The sequence below is a fragment of the Phyllostomus discolor genome, chromosome 3, assembly GCF_004126475.2.
Source record: "Phyllostomus discolor isolate MPI-MPIP mPhyDis1 chromosome 3, mPhyDis1.pri.v3, whole genome shotgun sequence".
NCBI classification, from domain to species: domain Eukaryota; kingdom Metazoa; phylum Chordata; class Mammalia; order Chiroptera; family Phyllostomidae; genus Phyllostomus; species Phyllostomus discolor.
The window spans coordinates 93,075,994-93,103,305 of record NC_040905.2 but is presented as its reverse complement, the minus strand read 5'-3'; the positions used below and the strand labels follow the sequence as shown (position 1 = coordinate 93,103,305).

Sequence of the window (27,312 nt, the reverse complement as noted above, 5' to 3'; positions counted from 1 at the left end):
GTCTCATCCTTCTGTAACTACTTCCTGCTGGCCAAAGTTATAGTCCTACCTATCTCTGGGTCCAGAGATTTTTAACAAAAAGGGAAGGCACTGGGAATGGAGGGAGGCCTTTACGCAAGGGAGAAAGATCCTGCAAAGTCCAGGTCAGTTGGCTGTCCCTGGGAAGCGGTGTAAGTGATGTCCAAAGGATGGCATTGCTGGACAAGTTGTCATCCTTGTTGTATCCTTGAGGTGACAGATCTGGCAAGAAGGTTAGAAGGCATATACCTTGTGAAAACAGAAGGAAGAACATGAAGGTTAATTCACACAACAAATCATAAACCACTCTGAGTCTGCAAGATCATCATTTGAGAAGATGTTCAGTTGTAAGGACTTTCCTGGAATGATATTAAACAGTGAAGATTTGACATTCTTCTGGCCTCTAAATTTAGCATCTCTGGTGATATCATCAGGTGCTGAGGTATAATCTGTGTGGAATGTACAGAAATCAGTTCAGCTTCCAAGTAAAAACAAAACTTTGAGGACAGTTATCTGCACTAGATTCCAATATTCACAACTGGGCATTGTAAATTTCCTTGAAATACAAATTTTCTCCTTAAGATCACCATCAATATCATCAAAGGGACTGGATTATATCCAGTTTTTAATTTTTCCTTATTTGCATAATAACAACAAATACAGCAATTAATCATATAGCCTCTTTAAATCTGCTTTGCTGGAACTTACACAAGAAACTTTTATTTATTTATTTTTACTCTTGTTCAAGTACAGTTGTCTCCATTTTCATGCCACCATACCCCCTCTCCACACCCATCCCTGCCTCCCACCCTTGAACTTACACCCTTTGGCTTTGCCCATATGTCCTTTATACATGTTCCTTGACAGCCCTTCCCCTTATTACCTCCTATTGTCTTTCTCCCCCTTCCTCTCTGATTATTGTCAGTTTGTTTTCCATTTCAGTGTCTCTGGTGGTATTTTAAAATATGTTTTATTGATTCTGTTATTACAGTTGTGTCATTTTTTCTCCTCTGTATTCCCCTCCACCCTGCACCCTTTCTCCTCTCAGAATTCCCCCCATTCCCCCCCCCCACCTTAGTTCATGCCCATGGGTCATACATATAAGTTTTTTGGCTTCTCCATTTCCTACACTACTCTTTAACCTCCCCTGGTCTACTTTGTACCTACCATTTATGCTTCTTATTCCCTGTATTTTTCCCCCAGTCTCTCCCCTCGCCCTCCCCACTGATAACCTTCCATGTGATCTCCATTTTTTTTATTCTGTTCCTGCTCTAGATGTTTGCTTACTTTGTTTTTCTTTTTCTTTTTGGGGTTGTGTTTTTTTATTGGTTCAGTTGTTGATACTTGTGAGTTTGTTGTCATTTTACTGTTTATAGTTTGACCTTTTTCTGAGATACGTCCTTTTAACATTTCATATAAAGGCTTGGTGATGATGAACTCCTTTAACTTGACATTATCTGGGAAGAACTTTATCTGCCCTTCCATTCTAAATGAAAGCTTTACTGGATAGAGTAATCTTGGATGTATGTCCTTGCCTTTCATGCCTTAGAATACTTCTTCCCCCTTCTTGCCTGCAAGGTCTCTTTTGAGAAATCAGCTGACAGTCTGATGGGAATTCCTTTGTAGGTAACTGTCTCCTTTTCTCTTGCTGCTTCTAGAATTCTCTCCTTCATTTTAATCTTAGGTAATGTAATTGGGATGTGCCTTGGTGTGTGCTTCCTTGGGTCCAACTTCTTCTGGACTAACTGAGCTTCCTGGACTTCCTAGAAGTCTATTTCCTTCGCTAGATAGGAAAAGTTTTCCTTCATTATTTTTTCAAATGTTTTCAATTTATTTCTCTTCCTCTCCTCCTTCTGGTGCCCCTATGATTCAAATGTTGGAACATTAAAAGTTGTTCCAGAAGTTACACAAGGAGCCTTTAGATTGAGCTTTAGTCAGCCCTTCAGTGCACAGAAGCCAAGCGCCACAACTGCCATATTGCTTTGCCTGCATGACCTGTATTCCTCAAGTCCTTGGGGTTCCCAAAGTGTTTTAAGGTTTCTCCCCTACCACCTTTCAAGAAAGCAACCTCTGTTCCTCCCCTGAAAAAACTGCCATGAATCCCATGACAAAACAAAGTACCAGGCCATTTCTCCAGTGGGCTTTTGTTGGCTTCAAAAGTCAATCTCAGTTTCTCAAGACTTTCTCGTGACATCCACAATCCAGGCATGTCTCTATCAGGTCTGACATTTCAGTCATAATCTTGATTAATAAAACCACAATTGGAAGCTAGTCTCATTAGGTTTAAGCAAAGAAACTTTGCTATCACTCACTCATTAAGAATGTCAAATTCTGGGTTGCCCTGCCCTAGTGAACACCTAAGGCTCTGCCCCTCACTATGTAACAGGCATGACAAGACAAAAAAAATGGCCCACACAAAACAACAGATCAAAACTCCAGAAAAATACAACTAAGCAATGAAGAGATAGTCAACCTATCAGATGCATAGTTCAAAACACTGGTAATCAGAATGCTCACAGAATTTGTTAAATTTGGTTGCAAATTAGATGAAAAAATGAAGGCTACACTAAGTGAAATAAAGGAAAACGTACAGGGAACCAATAGTGATGGGAAGGAAACTGGGACTCAAATCAATGGTGTGGACCACAAGGAAGAAAGAAACATCCAGTCAGAAAAGAATGAAGAAACAAGAATTCAGAAAAAAAGAGGAGAGGCTTAGGAACCTCCAGGACATCTTTAAATGTTCCAACATCCAAATTATAGGGCTGCCAGAAGGAGAAGAGGAAGAGCAACAAGTGGAAAAGTTATTTGAACAAATAATAAAGGAGAAATTCCCCAATCTGGCTAAGGAAATGGACTTCCAGGAAGTCCAGGAAGCTCAGAGAGTCCCAAAGAAGTTGGACCCAAGGAGGGACACACCAAGGCACATCCTAATTACATTACCCAAGATTAAAATGAAGGAGAGAATTCTAGAAGCAGCAACACAAAATGAGAGAGTTACCTACAAAGGAGTTCCCATCAGACTGTCAGCTGATTTCTCAAAAGAGACCTTACAGGCCAGAAGGGGCTGGAAAGAAGGATTCCAAGTCATGAAAGGCAAGGACCTACACTCAAGATTGCTCTATCCAGAAAAGCTTTCATTTAAAATGAAAGGGCAGATAAAGTGCTTCTCAGATAAGGTCAAGTTAAAGAAGTTCATCATCACCCAGCCCTTATTATATGAAATGTTCAAGGGGCTTATCTAGAAAAAGAAGATAAAAATATTTACAGTAAAATGACAGCAAACTCACAATAATTAGCAACCACACCTAAAACAAAACCAAAAACAAGCTAAGCAAACAACTAGAACAGGAAGAGAACCACAGAAATGGAGATCACACTGAAGGTTATCAAAAGGGGAGTGGAAGGAGCAGAGATGGGGGAAAAGGTACAGAGAATAAGTAGCATAGATGGTAGGTAGAAAACAGAAAGGGGGAGGGTAAGAAAAGTATGGGACATGTAGAAGGCAAGAACTTATAAGTATGACACATGGACCTGAACTAAAGGGGAGAATGTGGTGGGAGAGGGTGTGCAGAGTGGAGGGGAGTGAAGGGGGGAAATGGGACAACTGTAATAGCATAATCAATAAAATATATTAAATAAATAAATAAATATTTAGAGAGCAGAAATTAAAAAAAAAAGAATGCCGAATTCTGGAGGGATCAGGTAGGAGAAAAATACAAGGCAAAAATGAAAATCCTTGCCCTTCCAATATCCGCCAAAATTTCATCTCTATGCCTTGTGCCTTCTATTACTAAAACAATACAATTTCTTTCCAATTTAATGTGAACTTTCACAAATTTCTTACCCATTCAAAAACAACCACTTTTAGCCTAACTCATTTTCAATCCTTGTCCTTTTAACAATGGAAAGAACCATATTCTAACCCTGTATCAGAGAGCTAAAAGTCCGTAAATTTGCAAATACATTCCACAACTTCTTGAAACACAGGTCTGTGATGCTATTCCTTCCTAAATCTTCATTGTGTAATAAATAAGGCTTTGGGTGGCACCTCCCTTTTACCCCAGCAGAATAAATTTGCTGAGGAAGCCACCACTTGGGAAACGCAAAAAGGAAATAAAGGACTTAGCTTTGGGATCCACTAGCCCTTTCTGAAAGAGAAATTTTAATCTATTTCAGGAATGCAGGGCCAGCTTTCCCTTTCAGCATCAACCACAGCAGCAGGGGCCCAGTCCCCCTCAGGCAGTGCCTACTTTATCTGTGTTTGGTGGGTCCAAGAGCTTTAGAGAAGAGTGTTTTGTCAGCAGAATGTAATAGGGACCAGACTATTACTTGACTAAATACTGCTGGGGACTTGAGTCTTCCAGGTCCTTAGTAAGACCTGGTGTCCCAGCTGGAATGGGTATAGGGGCTCATCAGATGGAGAGACAAACCTGCACTGACCAAACTTGTGCAAATTGTTTATGCTTGACCTAAATGTTGTACATATTTAATTTTTGACTCATACTCCAAATCTAAAGGGAGCATTTCTAAAACAGATTTGGAAGGGTCTCCCACGAACTATTTCAAAAGGGCTTAATTTAAGCCCACTTTATGTTGCTAGTCTAATTAGAAGTAAGACAATATAGAGTGTCTGGTCCTATTAAAAATGCATTTTCTGGCATATTTTCCCCAGGATCTTCTTTATTATATGATTAATTTTCTCAGTCTTTCCCATAGATTGAGGTCTTCAAGATGCATGTAGTTCCCATTGATTGGGTACTGGCTGTCAAATCTTCTGGGAGATCTCTGAAGGGAATAGTGGTCCACTGTCACTTTGGGTTTTTGTTTGTTTGTTTGTTTGTTTTTCTTTAATATATTTTATTGATTATGCTATTACAGTTGTCCCATTTCCCCCCTTCACTCCCCTCTACTCTGCACACCCTCTCCCACCACATTCTCCCCTTTAGTTCAGGTCCATGTGTCATACTTATAAGCTCTTGCCTTCTACATGTCCCATACTTTTCTTACCCTCCCCCTTTCTGTTTTCTACCTACCATCTATGCTACTTATTCTCTGTACCTTTTCCCCCATCTCTGCTCCTTCCACTCCCCTTTTGATAACCTTCAGTGTGATCTCCATTTCTGTGGTTCTCTTCCTGTTCTAGTTGTTTGCTTAGCTTGTTTTTGGTTTTGTTTTAGGTGTGGTTGCTAATTATTGTGAGTTTGCTGTCATTTTACTGTAAATATTTTTATCTTCTTTTTCTAGATAAGCCCCTTGAACATTTCATATAATAAGGGCTGGGTGATGATGAACTTCTTTAACTTGACCTTATCTGAGAAGCACTTTATCTGCCCTTTCATTTTAAATGAAAGCTTTTCTGGATAGAGCAATCTTGAGTGTAGGTCCTTGCCTTTCATGACTTGGAATCCTTCTTTCCAGCCCCTTCTGGCCTGTAAGGTCTCTTTTGAGAAATCAGCTGACAGTCTGATGGGAACTCCTTTGTAGGTAACTCTCTCATTTTGTGTTGCTGCTTCTAGAATTCTCTCCTTCATTTTAATCTTGGGTAATGTAATTAGGATGTGCCTTGGTGTGTCCCTCCTTGGGTCCAACTTCTTTGGGACTCTCTGAGCTTCCTGGACTTCCTGGAAGTCCATTTCCTTAGCCAGATTGGGGAATTTCTCCTTTATTATTTGTTCAAATAACTTTTCCACTTGTTGCTCTTCCTCTTCTCCTTCTGGCAGCCCTATAATTTGGATGTTGGAACATTTAAAGATGTCCTGGAGGTTCCTAAGCCTCTCCTCTTTTTTTCTGAATTCTTGTTTCTTCATTCTTTTCTGACTGGATGTTTCTTTCTTCCTTGTGGTCCACACCATTGATTTGAGTCCCAGTTTCCTTCCCATCACTATTGGTTCCCTGTACGTTTTCCTTTATTTCACTTAGTGTAGCCTTCATTTTTTCATCTAATTTGCAACCAAATTCAACCAATTCTGTGAGCATCCTGATTGATTACCAGTGTTTTTTTAATATAATTTTTTTTAGATTTTATTTATTTATTTTAGGGAAGGAAGAGAGGGAGAAAGGGAGAGAGAGACAAACATCAATGTGCAGTTGCTGGGGGCCATGGCCTGCAACCCAGGCATGTGCCCTGACTGGCAATCAAACCTGTGATGCTTTGGTTCGCAGCCCGCGCTCAATCCACTGAGCTACGCTATCCAGGGCCAATTACTAGTGTTTTGAACTGTGCATCTGATAGATTGGCTATCTCTTCGTCACTTAGTTGTATTTTTTCTGGAGCTTTGATCTGTTCTTTCATTTGGGCCATTTTTTTTGTCTTGACAGGCCTGTTATATAGTGAGGGGCAGAGCCTTAGGTGTTCACCAGGGCAGGGCAACCCATGTGGCTTCATTGTGATGCTGTATGTGGGGGCGGGTCCAAGAGGTAACAAAGATGCTTGCTCTGCTCTCTTCTGGTTTTCAGTCACTTCCCCCACTTCCCAAAGCAAATTGGGCCATTCTGGTGCTGATTCCCATGTGGGTGGGTTTGTGTACACTCTAGGACCCTGTGGGTCTCTCCAGTGAACTCTCCTGTGAGGCTGGGAGTTTCTCCTGCTGCTGCCTCAACCCCCACAGGTGTTTCAATCAGTGATTTAAAGCTTTATTTCCCCTCACTGGGACCCTGGGTTGTGTGGTTCGTCCCACTCCCCATTTTTGTCTGGTTTATCTGCACATGAATGTGGGACCACCCGGTCTGCCAGCCATTTCCTTGCCACGAGTTCTCTCTGCCCCGGCTGCCCAACTCTGCCCCTCCTACTGGTCTGGATGAATGTTTCTTCTTTAACTCCTTGGTGATCAGGCTTTCATACGCTTTGGTTTTCTGTCAGTTCTGGTTGTTTTTTGTTTTTAAATTGTTGTCCTTCTTTTGGTTGTGCAAGGAGGCACAGTATGTCTACCTATGCCTCCATCTTGGCCAGAAGTCCCACTGTCACTTTGAATGCTGTGAGTAAGTCAAACCCAGCCGGTTAATGGCCACTTTCCATAAAGCTGCTCCCACCTCTATATAACTCCCCATTAGGTATAGTCAATGGCTGGTCCAAGCAATCATGCTGGAGGGCTGAGTCTCCCTTTGGTCCTGGAAGCCATGTGGCCAGGTGGTGGGCACCAACCCCCAAGGCTGGCATGATGGAGCCCCTACATAGATAGCCACAGCAGTTGGCAGTGGCCCTGGCCCCCCACCATGGAAAGCTGCAGTGGCAGCATGGAAGTGCTGGCCTCACCTGCAGTCTCTAGGAGGGAGCCTGAGCCCTGACAGTGGCAGGGAAATAAGCTGAGCTGCTTGGATGATCATTCAGCAGCCACCTGTAGTTCCCAAAGGATAGTATTTTGCATGGGAGAAGAACTCAGGGCACAGCCTTGGACTGGTCTGGCAGGGGGTGGCTGTGTTTCCCCTGGGTGCCCTGGAGGGGATGGGCCTTTAGGCAGGAAACTGCCATCCTCCCAGGCTGTGTAGCTTTTGAATAAAGATCTCCTTCCGTTTCTCACCAAACCTCTGCCTCCGGAATTTGTTGTGGGTGATGGCAGACAGCTGAACCCCAATTTCTGTTTGGTAACAATACCACAGAAACAAAAAGGATCTTAAGAGAACACAATAAATAATTATATGTAATCATTTTGTATTACCTAGAAGAATGGATAAATTCCTAGAAACATAAAAGCTACCAAAACTGAATTATGAATAGAAAATCTGAACATATCAGTAACAAGACAATTAAATTAGTAATTAAAAAATCTCCCAATATTTCCCAACTCATTCTCTGAGCCTCTGATACCAAAACCAGGCAAAGGCAATATAAAAAAAGAAACTCACAGACCAGCAATCATTAGAAATACAGACACAAAAAATTCTCAACAAAATACTAGAAAATGAATCCATATAAAAAGGATAACATAGTATGACCACATGGGATTTGTCCCAGAGATGCAAGGTCAGTTCAACATACAAAAATCAACTAAGTTAATACACCATAGTAATAGAATAAAGGACAAAACAAAATAACTCAATCATCTCAATAAATTTCAAAAAGGCATTTGACAAAATCTAATGCCCTTTTTATAGTAAACACACTCAACAAACTAGAAATAAAAGAAAGTTTCTCAGTATGATAAAAGGCATTTATGAGAATACATTGCTAACATCTAAGACCCAGAGTACCTCAAAGATATCCACTCTCACTACTTATACACAACATTGTATTGGACATTCTAAACAAAATAAAGGCATCCATGTTGGAATGGGTGAAGTATAACTATCTCCACGTGACGATGACAATATCTTGTACATAGGAAATCCTAAGGAATACACATACACACAACTACTAGAACCAATAAACAAACTTATCAAGATTGTAGACTACAAAAGAAATATACAAAACCAGTTAAATTTTTATATATTAAAAGCGAACAATTTAAAAATCAAGCAAAGAAAACAATTTTTCACTATATACAAAAATTTACCCAAAGAATTATAAGCATAAATGTAAGAGCTAAAGCTATAAAACTCTTAGAAGAAAATAAAGGTATAAATCTTTGTGACCTTGGACTAGGCAATAATATCTTAGATAAGATGCCAAAAGTACAAGCAGCAAAAGAAAAAGTAAATAAATTGAATTTCATCAAAATTTTAAACTTTCATATTTCACAGAACCATCAAGAAAATTAAAAAATTACCCTCAGAATGGAAGAAGATATTTACAAATCATTTATCTGATAAGGGACTAATTTCCAGAGTATCCAAACAACTCTTACAACATAACAATAAAAAAGATAAATAACTCACTTTTTAAATGTGAAAAGCATTTTAACAGACATTTCTCCAGAGAAGATATACATACAAATAGCCAATAAACACATGAAAAGGAGTTCAACACTATTAGTCACTAAGAAAATAAAAATCAAAACCATATTATGATGGCTATAATAAAAAAAAAGACAATAAAAAAGTGTTGACAAGAATGTGGAGAAATTGAAACTTTCATACATTGTTGGCAGAAATATAATATGGTGCAGCCACTTTGGAAAACAGTTTGGCAGTATCTCAGAAAGTTAAACATAGAGTTGCCAAAGGAGAAATTCCACTCCAATGTATGTACCCTAGAGAAATGAAAAAGTATGTTCACACAAAAACTTGTACACAAACTTTTATAGCAATATTATCCATAGTAGCCAAAAAATGTAAACAACCTCATACCCAGAGCTGATGGATGGATAAATATAATGTGGTATATCCATACAACAGAATAATATTCAGCTATAGTCAGGACTTCATTAATAAAAAACAAAATACTTATAAATGCTACAACATGGATAAACCTTGAAACCATTATGCTAAGTGAAAGAAGCCAGCCACAAAAGATCACATATTATGTATCCTATTTATATGAAATGTTCAGAATAAGCAAATCCACAGAGACAGAAAGTGGTTGCCAGGAGCTGGGAGGAGGGGAGAATGAGGAGTGTCTGCTAATGAGCATGGGAATTTTGGGGGCAGATACAAACGTATGAAATTAAGTGATGTTTGCACAGCTTTGTGAATGCACTAAAAACCATTGACTTGTTCACTTAAAAAGTAAATTTTATGGTATATGAATTATATGTCAATAAAAAGAAGACCTAGGTAATCTAAATTAATTTACATCTACCAAAATTTATATTTTACAGTTAAAACTTTCCAACAAAGAAAAATTCCAGGCCCATATGGCTTCACTAGTAAATTATAGCAAGTAATTAAGGGTGAGGTCATCCTAATCCCCCAAAACTTTAAGAAGACATAGAAGGGAATATTTCCCAACAAATTTTATGAGGCCAGTGTTACTGTGATACCAAAACCAGACAAAGACATTACAAGGGGAAAAAAACCCTAACAAATATAGACAAAGGATCAGCACACCAAGGCCTGTGGGCTAAAGCCAGCAGCCAATCTGTTTATCAGAATAATGTTTTGTTAAAACACAGCCACACCCTTTTATTTACATATTGTCTATTTCTGCTTTCATGCAGACTTGAGTAGTCATGGAGCAAATCATATGGTCCACAAAACTTCAAATACAGGTGGGGCAAAAGTAGGTTTACAGTTGTTTGGATGTAAAATGACATAATAATTAATAAATAATAATACAAGAATAAACTCTGTGTTTCTCATACTCATAACTGTAAACCTACTTTTGCCCCACCCCATATTTACTACCTGACTCTTTACAGAAAAAGAATTTGCTGATCTCTGCTATAGACTAGTAGGTCTCAGGAAGAAAGTTGCAAATCAACCAAGAAATATATAAGACATCAAGATCGAGTGGAATTTATCCCAATAATGTAATGTTGGCTTACAAAAAATATCAGTTGATGTAATGTAACATATTACCAGAATAAAGGTTTAAAATGACATGGTCATCTCCATAGTTGCAGAAAAAAGCCTTTAATGATATTCAACATCCTTTCATGATAAAAATACTTTTCAGCCAACTAAAAATAGAAGGGAAAGTTTCCCATCCCACATGTAGGAAGTTTGTAAGTCACCACCCTGTCCTAACAACAAGCAAAAGGCTGAACAAACTGAAAATCAACAACTCTTCTTAGATCCATCAAAGAAGTTAGGTCACAGGGAAAACTGCTGCACCCAAAGCTGTAGAGACATCAACATAATTAGTCACGGAGAATTACAACTTACCAGGACAGAAACCCACGGGCAGAAACCAGAGGGGCCCAGTGCCAGGGTAGGCAAACCTGAACTACAGTTGACAAATTGCTGGAGGCTCAGTGTGGACAAGTTTGAGAGATGAAAACTCCAGAGGTACCAGTTATGAGGTGACCCCTCCCCCCAACACACACACACACACACACACGGTTTTGTGAGTTTGTGAATTTACCTCCTGGACCTCTACCAGATTCTCACAATGAATATCAAAAAAATCCCTTCATGCTTTTGGCACTGGGGAGGGGAAAATAAACCATTATGTAATATGTCAGAGCATTCTGTTCTTCTTAATAAGGCCCTCCCTCAGGAGAAACTGTCCAACCGAAGCCTAACTTGTTGGGTTTTATCAGAACCTAACTAACTTGAGGGAAGAGAAATACTCAATTCCAGCCTAATCAAGCCATCTTGTTCCACCCAAGGGAGAAAAAACAACTGAGAAACACTGGTGAAGTTCCCAGTCCAGAGGCATAGTCTCACTGAAAGACTGAGACCTAATTATAGGACTGTAGAATGCTCTCCCCCCACACTGCATCACTGGAGGCCTATTTACAGCCATTCCTTTCACCCAGTACATCATGTCCAGCAATCCAGAAAAAAATTACAAGCCATACTAAAAGGTAAAAAACACAGTCTAGAAAGACAGAGTAAGCATCAGAACCAGACATGGCAAGGATGTTGGAATTATCAGACTGGGAATTTGAAACATGACCAATATGCTAATGTCTCTATGGATAAAGTAGACATCATGCAAGAACAATGTAAGCAGAGAGATGGAAATTCTTAGGAAGAAATGCTGGAGATTAAAAGGCACTGTAACAGAAGTGAAGAGTGCCTTTGATGGACTTATTAGTAGACTGAACACAGTTAAGAAAAGAATCTTTGAGCTTGTGAATACCTCCACAGGAACCTCCCAAACTGAAAAGTAAAGAGAAAAAGGACCAAGGGAAAAAAAAGGATAGAACATCCAAGGACTGCAAGACAGCTACAAAAGGTGTGACATATGCATCAGGTAATACCAGAAAGAGAAGAGAGAAGGGGGAACAGAAGAAATGTTTGAAACAATAATGACTAAGAATTTCCCCAAACTAATATCAGATACCAAATACATATCCAGGAAGCTCAGAGAACATCAAGGAGGCATATCATATTCAAACTACAAAATAAAAGATAAAGAAAAATCCTGAAAGTAGCCAGGGGTAAAAAAAACAACTTACTTATAAAAGATCAAAAATGAGAATTACATCTGACTCCTCAAAATCTTTGCAAGTAGGAAAAGAGTGAAGGAGGAAAAGGTTTTGAGAGGAAAAAAACACCAACCTAGAATTCTGTACCTTATGAGATTATCCTTAAAAAGTGAAGGAGGAATACTTTCTTAGATAAGAAAAAAATTAAGGAAATTTGTTTTCAGAATGAACAGCTTTGCAAGAAATGTTAAAAGAAGTTCCTTAGATTCATCAAAAAATTAAAAATGTATCTGCTTATCACCCAGTGATTCCACTTTGGGGGTTTAGCCAAAAAAAACCACAAAACATTAATTTGAAAGAATATATACACACCTACATTCATTGAAGCATTATTTACAACAGGCAAGCTATGGAAACAACCCAAATGCCCATTAGATAGGCGAGTGGATAAAAAGCCGTGAGATATATAAAATGAGAATATTACTTGGCCATAAAAAAAGAATAAAATCTTACCACTTGTGACAGAATGGATAGACCTTGAGGGTACTACACTCAGTGAAATAAGTCAGAGAAAGACAAATACCATGATTTCACTTATATGTGGAGTCTAAAGAACACAATAAACGAACATATAAAACTGAAACAGAGTCATAGACACAGAGAAAGAGCTGGTGGTTGCCAGGGGGGAGGGAGGGTTCGGCCAGTGGGTCAAAGAGGTGAAGGGACTAAGAAGCACAAATTGGTGGCTACATATATGATGTGTGGAACGTAGTTTGTGATTACTGAGGGATTGGTCCTGTGGGCTTCCTCAGGATGTCTCACACTACTACCACATAATTGCTTGGGACTGTGGCATGAGAGAAAAGAAAAGAATTCCTCTCTTTTCTCTGAGCATTAAGAGGTCCCTTCCCTACTCCTTGGGCCAGAACTAGAAAGTTTCCCTCCTGGTCTTCTCACTGTTCAGGCCACTGTCACCTCTTGGTTTCGAGCTGTATTATGCTCACACTGGAAAGACACTAGAGAAACAGATGAGTACACACAGCACTGGATCAGTGGTACACCAGATTCTTGTCTTCTTTTCCAATGTTCCTGCTGATATGACTTTTCAGAGTCCTCAGATAGCTGTTCCATGTATTTCGTTTAGGTTTTAAAACTGTATTCAACAAGAGAGACAGGGTGGAATGCTCTTACTCCATTTTATCCAGAACCAGAACATAAAGATTTCTTTGGATATGAAAGAATTACTCACCAGCAGATCTTCATCTCAAAAATGTTACAGGAAGTCCTTCAGACAGAAGAAAAATGATACCAGATGGAAATATAGATGGACATAGAGAGATGAAGAGAAATGAAGAGATATGGTATGTGGATAAACATAAAAGACTTTTTCTTATTTTTAAAATCTTTTCCAAAGATAATTGACCAACTAAAGCAAAAATAATGACAATGTTCTCTGGAGTTCATAATGTGTAGAAGCAAAATATATGACAACAAAACACAAAGGCCCAAGAGAGGAAAATAAAAGTACAATGTTGAAGTTTTTATACTATATTTTATTTTATTTTTTTAAAGATTTTATTTATTTATTTTTAGACAGAGGTAAAGGGTGGAAAAAGAGGGAGAGAAACATCAATGTGTCATTGCCTCTCACATGCCCCCTGGGGATTTGGCATGTGCCCTGACTGGGAATCAAACCAGTGACCCTTTGATTCGCGGGCCAGCATACAATCCACACAGCCACACCAGCCAGGGTTTTATTACTGTATTTTAAATGGTATAGTGTTACTTGAAGGTAGACTAGTAAGTTAAAGATGTATACCAAAAGCCATAAAGCAATCACTAAACAATAAAATACTAAGTTATACCTAATAAACTAGTGAATAAATTAGGATCATAAAAAGTCTTTAATTAATGTATTTAAAGGCCAAAAAGAGGGAAAAGGAAAAATAACAGATGGGTCACATAGAAAACAAATATCAGGATGGCGAATTTAAATCTCACCATATCCATATCAATAATTACAGGAAGTGTAAACGCTTTACTGGGGCGAGGGCAAACCGCAGCCTGTAGACCTAACCCTTACTGTAGCAGGTTTTTACATGGCTCTCAAGCTAAGAATGGTTTGTACATTTGTAAATTATTTAAGAAGAAGAGAAAGAGAAGAGGAGGTAACAAAGACCATATGTGACCCACAAAGCCTAAAATATTTATTATCTTGTCCCTTACAGAAGACATTCTTCAATTGCGGTCTAAATGCTCAGTTGAAATTAAAATGCAGAGAGTTTCATATTGGATAAAACGCCCAGTCTTGACTGGTGTGGTTTAGTGGATTGAGTGCCAGCCTACCAAACAAAGGGTTACCGGTTCGATTCCCAGTCAGGGCACATGCCTGGGTTGCTGTCCAGGTCCCCAGTGTGGGGCGTATGAGAGGCAACCACACATTGATGTTTCTCTCCCTCTCTTTCTCCCCCCCTCTTTCTTCTTCCCTTCCCCTCTTTCTAAAAATAAAGTCTTTTTAAAAAGACCCAACTATGCTGTCTACATAAATCAAAATAGTAAAAGAATATCACACATGTGATAATAGAAAAATATATCTATATTTACCTATGTCTCTGCCTCCAGTTCCTAGCACAGAGCTCCTAAAACTCCTATAATTTTCTAAGTAATAAGAGCACTAGGAACATTTGTTGTTTTAGTATTTGATCTTTGATCCTGGTTTTGACTTCCCGACAAAGAGTTCCCCAGTCCCAAAGAATTTCCTGAGTGATATCAGTGTCTTTGGTTGCAATGAGGTGATACTTTGGGGGGCTCTGGATGGGGGCTGGTCACCAGAAAGACCAAGCCATGATTAGAAGCTTGAAATTTTCAGCCCCAACCCTCATTCTTCAGAGGGGAGAGGAGATGGAAATGGAGTCAATGATAGATTGTGCCTATGTGATAAAGCCTCCATAAAAATTCCAACAGTATGAGGTTCAGAGAGCCTCTGGGTGGGTGAACGCATGGAGGCACTGGGAGAGCAGTATTCCTGGAGAGAAGATGGAAGCTTTGTACTCCTTCCCACATACCTCGCTCTACTCATTGCTTCCATCTGAATGTTCACTTGTATCATTAACTGTATCCTTGTAACAGTAAGCTTGCCAGTTTCTACAGCTACTCTAGCAAATTAATCAAACACAAGGAGGGGATCATGAAACCTCAGATATAGAGCTGATTGGTCAGAAGCACAGGTGACCACCTGAACTTGCAATTGGTATCTAGGAGGGGAATGGGGCAGTCCAGTAGTGCTGAGTCCTTAACCTGTAGGATGTGATACTATTCTGGGCAGATAGTGTCAGGACTGAGTTAAGTTGTCGGACAGCCAGCTGGTGTGGCAGAAAATTGCTTGATGGGAGAAAACAGCACATATCCAGCGTCAGAAGTGCTGTGAGTGTCCTAACAGTGTAAAAGTAAAGGAGAAACAGGAGGGAAGCACTGGATTTTTTCTGTACTATATATACGTAAATCATGTGTTTGTGTGTACATATATGTGTGTGTGTGTATACTCTCTCCAGAAGGTATCAGTCATGTAATGTGAAAGCTAGAGACATTTATTGAAGAAGATACAAGAGACAAGAAACATTGTACATAGGACAATGATGTCTCAGTCCCCTTCAAAGTAGGCACCTTAGGACCTCACACAGTTCTACCAATTGCCATTATCCGTCCCTTTGTAATTTCCAGAACCTCACTGTCTGAAATCTCTACCCTTTCAAAGGTGATTTTAGTTTTGCGGAAAGCCATAAGTCACAGGGCAACAAATCTGGGCTGTAGGGGAGCTGAGTCACCTGGGTGATTTGATGTTTCACCAATAAACTGCACAAGATGTGAGGCATGAACAGGTGTATTATTCTGATGAAGCTGCCAATCACCATTTGCCCATTGCTTCAGCCTTCTGAATCATCCCAATAGTTTCCATGGAGGAATGTTCAAGCTTAATGCAAAATTTAATGCAGATTCATTGCTTTACTCACTCAGTCATTTTGAATGCAATGGACACACAGTACACATGCTCACTCAATGGCATCTACCATCTACCGCCCCCACTGAGTAGTACAGTGAAGTCGTCTTTGTTCATACATGCACATTTGAGTCCACTCTCCTTGGCTGCCAAGTTACATCAATGTTGTGCAAACCTTTCTCATTATATTAACAATGACTGGACTTTTTCCAAATATATGTACACATATGTATGTATAGTGGAGTGGGCAAAAGTTGGTTAAATCATTACTTAAAAAATAAATCAGCCTTGGCTTGGGTGGCTCAGTGGACTGAGCACCAGCCTGTGAACTGAAAAGTTGTCAGTTTGATTCCCAGTCAGGGCACATGCCTGGGTTGTAGGCCAGGTCCCTAGGTAGGGGCAAGTGAGAGGCAACTGATCAATGTATCTATTTCTCACACATTGGTGTTCTTGTCCCTCTCATTCTCCCTCCCTTACCCTCTCTCTAAAAGTAAATAAATAAACAAATCATAATAACAATAATGGGAAAAAAAGAAGACAAATAATATAAATAAGTACAATAATTAATAAATAAATAATACAAGAGTAAACTTTCATGCACTCAAACTGTGGACCTACTTTTGCCCTCACTTGTGTGTGTGTGTGTGTGTATAGTGAACACTAATCGAAGTAAAACCATAGTGGTTAAATAAATAATAGAGTAGATTAGATTTTAGGGCAAAAAATAATGTAATAATATGATCAATTCATTAAGAAGTTGTAGCACTCCTAAATGATTATATTTCTAACAACAGAGATTCAAAATACATGAAGCAAAAACTCCAAATGGAAACAGACTTCTCAACAACTGTAGTCAGAAACCTCAACACCATTTCTTAACAGCTGATAAAATAATAGATGGACATCAGTAAGAATATAGAAAATTTTAACAACACTATCAGCCAACCAATTTGACATTTATAGCACCCTTCAGCCAACACCAGCAGAAAATATTTTTTCAAGTGCAAATGGAATAATCATAAAAATGAGCATATTCTGAGCCATAAAACAACTTCCAATAAATTTAAGAGGATTCAGTTCTCACAAAGTAAGTTCTCTAACAACATAAATAAATTAAAAATCAGTTACACACACACACACATATATATATATCTGGAAAATCCTCCTAAATATTTGAAAACTAAATAACATCCTTTTAAGTAAACTTTGAATCAAGGACGAAATTAGAGGGGAAATTAAAATGTATTTTAAGTGAATGACAATAGAGAGACAACAGACCACAATTTGTAAGATGCAGCTGAAGCAGCATTTTGAGGGAAATTTAGTAGTATTGATTACTTATAATAGAAAGGAAGAAAGGTCTCATATCAATGATCTAAACTTACACATTGAGAAACATGATTTTAAGAGAGTAAACACTTTAATTAGGGAAGAAACATTACCAAACTTAAACAAACTCTTCCAGGAAACTGAAAAGGAAAGAGCACTCCCAGCTCACTCTATGAGGCCAGCATTATCCTGATACCCAAACTTACAAAGATGTGACAAGAAAAATATAGACTGATGTTTCTCATGAGTAAAATGCAAACATTCTTAACAATATTGTAAAATTTAACAATATATAAAAATGATAGCACATCATGATCAAATGGGCTTTACCCTGGGAATATAAGGTTACTTTAACATTTGGAAATCAATCAGTGTAATTTGTTACAGTTACAGACTAAAAACAAATAAAAGTCCCCTATAAAACCCAAGTGATCATTTCAGTGGATGCAGAAAAATTTTTGACAGTATTTAATATTCATTACCGAAAATACTAAGAATAAGAAGAGACTTCATAAACTTGATAAAGAAGTCATGTTTTCCTCCTAAGGTCAGGACCAAGGCAAGGCTCCCCACTCTCAGCACTGGTGTTCAGGGTAGAACCAGAGCATCTAGCCAGAGCAATGAAGAGAAATAAAAGGCAGGCTTCACGTAGGCTGAAAAGAAAAATCTAAAACTGTCTTATCAGCAGGCAATCATGTATGGGGGGAGGCCCCCCCCAAAACAAATTTATTTATAAAAAGTTGTGTATTTATTCTTACATGTTTAAACTTCAGTCATCTTTAAAGCAATCTCCATTTGATGTAACATACCTATTAAGACATTTTTTCCCACTGCTCAAAACAGTTTTTGAGCATGTCAATTTTGATGCATTTTAGTACTTCTGCCATTTTTTATTTCACCTCTTCCAAATTGACAAAACTCTTCCCTTTGAGGACTTTTTTCATCTGGGGAAACAAAAAAAGTCACTCGGGGAGAGATTGGGTGAATAGGGAGAGTGGGGCATGGCGATCATGCTGTTTTTGGTCAAAAACTACTGAACACTTAATGCAGTGTGGTCAAGTGCATTTGTGAGTCACCCATTGTGAAATGGGCAAACCGTTGAAAGAGTCTTCAAAGAAAAATTCACCGAAGACACACGCAGCCTCTCACAACAACGCCAGCTGGCACACTGATACAGATGGGTTCCTAGAACACTCACCTAGCAGGGGAAGCCTGTACTACAGGGGCCTGCCCTCTAGAATATAATTCTGGGTTTTTTGGGGGTTCCCCCCTCATATGTAGAAAATCCTATGGAATCTACAAAAAAATTAGAATTAAAAAAAATTTAGAACTACTAAAATGAACAATAATGAGTGAGTTTATCAAAATTGCAGGATACAAGATCACTACACAAACATCAGTTATATTTTATGTGTTAGCAACAAGTAGTCAAAAATAGAAGTTTTGAAAATTATTTACTATAGTATCAAAATATACAAAATCATGAGTGATAAACCTAACAAAAATATTTAAGACCAGTACACCAAAAACTTAATATTACTCAGAACAATTCAAGAAGACTTAAATCATGCATCATCAACCCCCAAAGAGAGAAAGTTGGTTCTTAGGGGAGGCGGTATGTGAAGAATCTTTCTCTCATATATAAAGCACAGATAAACAGACAGTTCCAAAAAGATATAAATAAATCCATTTTATTAATCTGATTAATTATGAAAATAATGTCTAAAAAAGACATTATAGGAAAGCTCCTCCCCCCTTAGAAAAGGTTGAAAAACAATGACTTAAATAAATGGAGACATCGCCATGTTCTTGAACAGGAAGACAGAAATAACTAAGGTGCCCTTTCTCCCAACTTGATCTATGGATTTAATGCAGTATCAATCAAAGTCACAGCAAGCTTTTTTCTTCTTTTAAAAATTTACAAACTAATTCTAAAATTTATATAGAAATGCAAAGGATTTAAAATAGCCGAAACGACTTTAAAAAAGAGTGAAGTCAGAGGATTTGAACTACCTGATTCCAAGATGTATCATAACTGACAGTTACCAAGACATTGTGGTATTGGCAAAAAAGATAGGTACATAGGCCAACAGGACAGAATGGAATCGAGAATATCTATGGCCAATTCATTTCCAACCAAATGCCAAGACAATTCAATTGGGAATGAATAATACTTTCAATGAATGGTGATGGAACATTGGATAATCATATGCAAAAAATGAACATCAATCCTTACTTCACATCATATATAAAAATGAAGTATAATTTCCAGGTATTGGAGGGGATAAGTAAAAATGGTAGTGATTTTAGAATGTGTTAGAACTCAAGCAACCATCAACTTAATACAAACTGCTATAAACATAGCTTGGTATATATGGAGCCCATGGTAAACACAAGTCAAAAAATCTACAGGAGAAGTACAAGGAATAAAAAGAAAGAAATCTAAGCACAAGATACAAAGAGTCATCAACACACAAGAAAAGAGAGCAAGAGAATAAGACACACAGATCAATGCAATAGAATACAGAGTATGATAGATCAATGCAAAAGAATAAGTAAGTACAGAAATAAATTTACACAAATATGTAACTAACTTTTTACAAACATTCAGACAGCTCAATGGAGTAAGGATAATCTTCACAACAAACAGTGCTGGAACACTGGATATTCACATGCTAAGATAAATTAACACCAACCTAACCTCACAGTTTATACCAAAAAATTGTCTCAAAATATAATAGACCTAAATATAAAATGTAAAACTCTAAAATTGTTAGAAGAAAACATAGGAGAAAACCATTATGACCTTAGGTTAGGCAAAGAGTTCTTAAATATGACACCAAAAGTACAATTGGTAAAATAAAAATATTTGGGGCTTCATTAAAATAATACACTTTTGCTCCATAAAAGACATGATTAAGGAAAATACCAGAGGGGGCAGGGCAGGGGACAGGGCAGCCTTCTGGCCTCTTTGCCTTTTCGCACATCTGGACATTGCTCAGGCCCCTGGCACCATGAAGATCTGGGCTTTGAAGCACGTCCTTGACCACCCATGGGAAACTGTTCCAAGAGCTCCAATGCAGAAATACCCAAATGCTATGAACTCAAGTGTGGGTGGAGCTGATGTACTGGACAGACATATACATTCTTCTGGAAAATTGCACATATATTTCTCAGCACAGAGTGTGTACTGCATTCCATTATAAAATCTCTCATTGGTGCAGCAAGAACCAAAACATATGTACAAAAATTTATGTATAGTTGATTCTGTATAGAAAACCATGGAACTTCAATCCATTACTATTTTATTGACAAATATAGTTTCAATAGATAAGAGACATACACAAACCACATCCTCAGGACCCAGATAAAAACTGTTTTGACTCAAGGGGCCATAATCACTGTAAAAGGAATCAGTCCCAGTAGTTATCTTGAAGGCCCGATGGCAAGTGCAATATATTCAAATGCTAACAAAGGCTGAAAGCAGCAATGGAATGGGTAATACATAAATCAAATGGTGAGAATGAAGAATTGACAGCTTCAGCAAGAGGAGGAATAAGCACACCAAGGTAGCAGCAGCAGCATTTGTAGACAAAAGATAAAAGTTTTTACAGACCACCCAGCCCCTGGGATCTTTACTAGTTGGCATTACATTGATCTGTTATTTAAAAATACAACTATAGACTATGGGAAACCAAGATGGGCTCCTCCATCAAATTTCTTGCCAGACTGGCTCAGCCCCAGAAGAAAGCCCCCTCCACTCAGGGGCGAACTCATCCCTGTGACTGGCTCTGCCACTGCTCTCAGGAGCAACCAAAGCTTGCCAGGCCTGACGCATCAGAAATAATGTTGACACTTGGAAACCCACTCAAACTCATATGCAATAATGATGGCAGCTAGGGATTTGTAGGAGTTTGTTCTTTTGGGTAGACACCACTCACTGCAAGCACTACCCTAATGCTTTGAATCTCAGCTGCAGCAGCTGCAGCCAGCCTCTGAGGTACGGCCTTCTGATGGTGCTGCTGGCTCAGTGGGATCCCTTAGGGAGGATACAATCCACAAGGAACAGGAGGAATATTGGCAGTTAAGGGAAGGCATAAGTAAAATGGGAGAAGTGGATTATGATGAGGAACTTTTGTGTAGCTGGAACTATGGTGATCTGGAGCAAAGAAAGTAAAAGACAGGTATTGACTTTTTATAAAGCATTAACATTTGACAGTCTTGTTGAATAGGCACTGTAATATGACTTCATTATATTACAGGGTAAGTCTAAAAAGCCTATAGTAGTGCTACAGTAGAAAAATGCATGTGTATATTGTAAAGCTCATGTGTCAACATGCATAGCATAGAAAGAAAGGAATGCACAGCTTCTTTACCTTTTCAGACTGCAAATGTCTGGTCCACCAAATACGGATTGTTGTCCTAACAAAGCAGTTCTTCACATGAGGTACCTCCAGGTCCAACAAGAGAAACTTTACCAACTGTGTTCAGGATGCTCCCCTAGATAAAATAACCCCACTTGTTTGTAAATTTGAAAGTCTTTTTGATTTATCGCAGGTGCAATATGTTGTAGATCATGCAATGAAAACAGTGTTTCTCAACACTGACTCCTCCACTGTAATGACCTATGACACTGTTCAGAGGCTGCATTCTGTGTGGGTTCTTCCAAGAGGGAAAACAGTAAAAGAATGCTGTTTTAAAGTTCTCTGAACCCTCATAAATGGCCAGTAGTAGCTCCCTCACAGCCCACCTCAGGGGCCTCTGCAAAGGAGATTCCCTCCTGGCCTCACCTTTCCATAACTACTCCTCCATCCCCCGTCAGAGTGGCTCCACCTCGTCACCCAGACTGCAGAGAGTTCTCTGTCTCCAATGTGGTGACTCTAAGTCATGCTCATTCCCCTGCCTTGGGAGCACACGCTTTCTCAGAGGTGGCAAAGGTTCAACCTTTCAAGCCATAGCAGAGCCCCAAGGAAACACAGTATTTCTCATTCTCTAGTCAGTAATCCAAATGGCTCTTTTCTCATACCAGAAACAGTCAGTTATTCCTGAACTTTATATTGACTATTTATGGACAGAAGAAATTACTAACATAAGGTTTGGAGTATATATTTTCCTATTATAGGAAAAATATTGCTAAAAGTCTTAGAAAATACTTGGTATTTTGCTTCAAAGTCCTTTTAGTAAACTTGGTTAATAATACTTATAAAAATACATAAAGATAGGTATTCAGTCCACCTCTGTTTCAGTAGAGGATATTAATAATATTAAAGTGACCATAAAAATAAAAAAATACAGCTATATTTTAGGTAGAATTTTTTAATAAGCTGAAAAAAAAGTCTATATGCTTGATCAAAACAAAGAAGTACAGAGTTTTTAAATCCAAAAATGTTAGTGTTGTTTGTAATGACTGTCTGGTTTTGAGGATTCCAATATTTATGTGAAAATTTAACAATTTTTTTAAAGTATTAAGAAATCTCCTTAAGGTAGAATTTTAAAGCTTTTTGTGCACTAGGACTCTACTTACTTGGCTTTGGACCAACCCTAGAACAAAGCAGAGCCACTTCTAAACAGACACAATTGCCCTGCTGTGCTAACCTTCAAGAGGGAACTCACTTTCAAAGAAGAAACTGTAGGTCTGACTGTCTTCCCCATCCTCTCTCCACCACCCTTCCCTCATCCCTGATGTGCAGGAGACCCCCAGCCAAGCTCTCCGCCGGGAGGTGCAGACAGATGCTGCCAAGGTGTCTAGCAGGAGGGGCACCAGCACCACCAGAGTTGTCTTTCAGGTCCAAGATGGAGGTGTAAGTAAACAAGCCTCACCTCCATGCACAGCCACAGCAAAAATTACAACTAAACTACAAAACAAACATCACCCAGATTCATCAGAAAATTGAGCTTCCTGAAAGTCTGACAACCAAGGAATTAAAGAAGCCACATTCATCCAGACAGGCCATGCTACAAAGGGAGTCAAAGCAGCTCTACCTAATACACAAACACATACAGGGAGGCTTTCAAATTGTGGAGACAAGAAAATATGGCCCAAATGAATGAACAGAACAAAACTCCAGAAAAAGAACCAAATGAAATGGAGATAAGCAACCTATCAGATGCAGAGTTCAAAATACTGTTTACCAGGATGCTCAAAGAAATCACTGGGTACAGCAGCAGCACAAAATAGACCCAGGCAAAAACGAAGGTGGCATTAAGTAAAATAAAGAAAAACCCGGAGGGAACCAACAGTGGAGGGGATGAAGCCAAGATTCAAATCAACGATTTGTAACATAAGTAAGAAGAAAAGCATTCAATCAGAACAGTAAAAAGAAAAAAGAATTTAAAAAAAAAAGAATAGAACAAGGAGCCTCTGGACATCTCCAAACATACCAACACCCGAATCATAGGGGTGCCATAAGAAGAAGAGAAAGAGGAAAAAAATTGAAAACTTATTTGAAAAAATAATGAAAGAAAACTTCTATAATTTGGTGAAGGAAATAGACATACAAGTCTAGGAATCACAGAGTCCCAAACAAGTTAGACCCAAAGAGGACCACACCAAAACACATCATAATTCAAATGCCAAAGGTTAAATATAAAGAGAGAATCTTAAAAGCAGCAAGAGAAAAGCAGATAGTTACCTACAAAGTTCCCATAAAACTATCAGCTGATATCTCAAAAAATAATTTGCAGACTAGTAGGGACTGGCAAGAAGTATTGAAAATTATGAAAATCAGGGACCTACGACATAGATTACTCTATCCAGCAAAGCCATTATTTAGAATTGAAGGGCAGATGAAGTGCTTCCCAGACAAGGTAAAACTAAAGGACTTCATCATCATCAAGCCATTATCATATGAAATGTTAAAGCAAACTATATAAGAAAAAAGATCAAAACTATGAACATTGAAATGGCAACAAATGCACAACTATCAACAACTGAATCTAAAAAACAAACTAAGCAAACAATCAGAACAGGAAGAGAATCATAGACATGGAGATCAATTTGAGGGTTACAGCTGGGAGCTGGGAGGTAGAGAATGGGAGAAAAAGTGCAGGAGTTAAGAAATACAAATCTGCAGCTTCAAAATAGACAGGGGGAGATTAAGAACAGTATAGGAAATGGAGTAGCCAAAGAACTTATATGTACGACCCATGGACATGAAATAAAGGAGTTGCTGAAGGGAATGAGGGTGTCAGGCAGAGAAGGAGAAAGGGGGGAAATTGGGACAACTGTAAGGGCAAAACAATAAAATATATTTTTAAAAAAGGAGAAATTGTATGGTTTTAAAAGCTATGTTAATTTGTGTAAGATAACTTGCCCTGCTATAAACCATCTTTTAAAATCATAGTGTTTAAATTTGATAAATAAATTTTTGGAGTGAAAATATCACCCAAGTAATATATAACTCAAAAAAACATGATTTTACTGTATTAAAGAATACTGTATTTATTTGCCAATGTTTTGCAACTTAGTGAAGGTACCACCTTCATTGGATTTGTGCTTTATGACTTAGTATGTTGTATCATGAGCTGGTTATGTTAACTGAAAACATGAAGTCATTAATGGAGACAAAAGTTTACAGAAAGAAGGAAACTATTTGCAAAATATATATCCAAGAAAAGACCTGTATCTAAAGAATATTTAAAAATTTATAAAATTCGTAAGTCAATTTCTTTCCTGCCCCTACAGGAAAGAAATCAGTTGCCTCCCACACACACCCTGGCCGGGGACCCCAGGGGAAAGAACCCACAACCTAGGCATGTGTCCTCACTGAGAATTCAACCCGCAACCCTTTGGTCTACAGGACAACACTCCAGACAACCAAGCCATATCAGCCTAGGTGAACAGACACCTCTCTAAAGAAGATAAAACAGGTTATTAAAACCAATTCCGAAGTCTGTTTTTTTTCCCCAACACCACTAAAGAGTACTTTGGGGCTTTTATGGAGGTTTCAGTACATTAACATGTTTGACTAAATCATCAGCCATTGATAATTGAACTCAATCTCTACTCTCTCCTCTCCCCAGAGCAGGTCTACCTCCGACCAGACTGCAGTGTGTGGGTTCTTGACTTTACATAAGAAAGACTTCAAAACACAAGTCCAGGTGGTTGTGAGAGTATTAAGGCTTTGCCAGAGTATTAAGTATTTGCCAGAGTATTAAGGCTGGGAACAGTGAAACAAAGGAAGGGCTTAGGACAAAAGCAGCAGCAGGAGAGAGCCTAGGTGGTATATAGGAAAGGAGTGAGCCAAGGCAGGGCTGCTGTTAGCTCACTGGGAAGTCAGAGAAAAATGGGGCCCTGGAGACAGGATCAAGAGGTGAGCCCAGGTCAAGCTGCTGCTGCCCACTGCTCCCTGGGCTGCAAGTCTTGTGAGGACCCTTACAGTTTAGAAGGAAAAAGTTCATGCCCAAGCAGGAGCCCGGGCATGCTCTAGACCAAGCCTGCCCTGAGTCTTTGTCTTGAGGGCTTTTTTTTTCCTGTGGATGAAAATCTTAGGGGATGGTTTCAGCAGAATATTCATTACTTTCATAGGTACATTTTTAATATGCTGATGCATCAAAATGAGCATATAGGGGGTTTTAGGACTATTCTTTGGTTTGCTATACTGTTTTACTTTTATCTTGGGTCTGTCTGGATTTTAATAGGATTTTTTGCTATTTTTCCCCCTGACTTCATCTGTCCTTGGGTTTAGCTGGCACAAATGACATTAACTGAGTCTCTGTTCTCTACTTTCCAGACCAAGGAGATATTTAAGCTATGTATTTTTTGATTAGGGAGGAGAGATATAAACCATTTGTTCTCAAGTGTCCTTGGTTAGGGGAATTAAGATCTTGCGATTCACCAGCTGGCTATAAGCTCCTCAAACTTTTTGGCCTTGTTCAATTTTCTTGTCTCAGTTTCCCCATTCCACTTGCCCAGGAATTTTCCTAGCTTCTTATTATCCTGTCACATAACCAACTGGTTGGTTCACCTGGCAGCCAGTACCAATCCTTAGGTTACCTACCAGCTTTCCAAAAGTTACCTGATTTAGTAATTCCAAGGGTTTTAGGAGCTCTGTGCCAGGAATGAGAACAAATATATAACTGTATTCCTTATGGAAATAGATGGGAAATCCTCAAGAAAATATTAGAAAATGAAATCTAGCAGTATATAAAACTAATTATGCACCATGACCAAGTGGGATTTATCCCAGGAATGCAAGCTTGGTTCAATACACAAAAATTAATCAATGAGATGATTAGACATCTGGCCAAGATGGAAGCATAGTTAGATATACTGTGCTTCCTTGCACAATCTAAGGAAGGACAAAAACAAATTTCAAAACAAAAAACAATTAGAACTTCCAGAAAATTGAACTGTATGAAAGTCTGACAACCAAAGAGTTAAAGAAGAAACATTCATCCAGACTGGTAGAAGGGGTGGAGAGGGGAAGCTGGGGTGAACAGGACCTAAAAATCTGTGCGGATTTTGGTGGCAGGAGAAACTCCCAGCCTCACAGGAGAGTTTGCTGGAGAGACCCGCAGGATTCTAGTACACACACAAAACCACCCATCCAGGAATCAGGACCAGAAGGGGCTGACTTGCTTGTTAGAGCAGGGGAAGAGACTGAAAGGGGGACAAGAGCCAAGCAAGCAGCATTGTTCCCTCTCAGAACCCCCTCCTACATATAGTGCCACAACACAGTGATGTGGGTTGCCCTTCCCTGGCAAATACCAAAGGCTCTGCCCCTCACAATGTAACAGGTGCACCAAGCAAATAAATACGTCCCAAAGGAAAGAACAGATCAAAACTCCAGAAAAAGAACTAAGCAACAAGGAGATAGCCAACTTATCAGATGCAGAGTTCAAAACACTGGTAATCAGGATGCTCACAGAAATGATTGAGTGTAGTGGCAAAATAGAGGAAGAAGTGAAGGCGATGCAAAGTGAAATAAAGAAAAAAAAATACAGGGGACCAACAGTGAAGGGAAGGAAACTGGGACTCAGATCAATGATTTGGAACAGAAGGAAGAAATAAACATTCAACCAGAACAGAATGAAGAAACAAGAATTCAAAAAAAA

General features: G+C 38.7%; 1 long non-coding RNA gene and 1 pseudogene across 1 annotated transcript in view; one reads left to right on the top strand and one right to left on the bottom strand.

The window, feature by feature from the left end:
• The window catches only part of LOC118499540, a 39,178-nt gene extending 25,851 nt beyond the window's left edge, over positions 1 to 13,327 (bottom strand). The window contains exons 1-2 of the long non-coding RNA XR_004902037.1: positions 13,180 to 13,327; positions 12,967 to 13,083 (exon numbers count right to left, since the gene is read on the bottom strand). This is a non-coding gene — a long non-coding RNA (uncharacterized LOC118499540). The remainder of the gene's footprint in view (positions 1 to 12,966; positions 13,084 to 13,179) is intronic.
• A 6,924-nt stretch (positions 13,328 to 20,251) lies between these two features.
• On the top strand, positions 20,252 to 20,858 carry LOC114500275 (annotated as a pseudogene).
• The last annotated feature ends 6,454 nt before the right edge of the window (positions 20,859 to 27,312 follow it).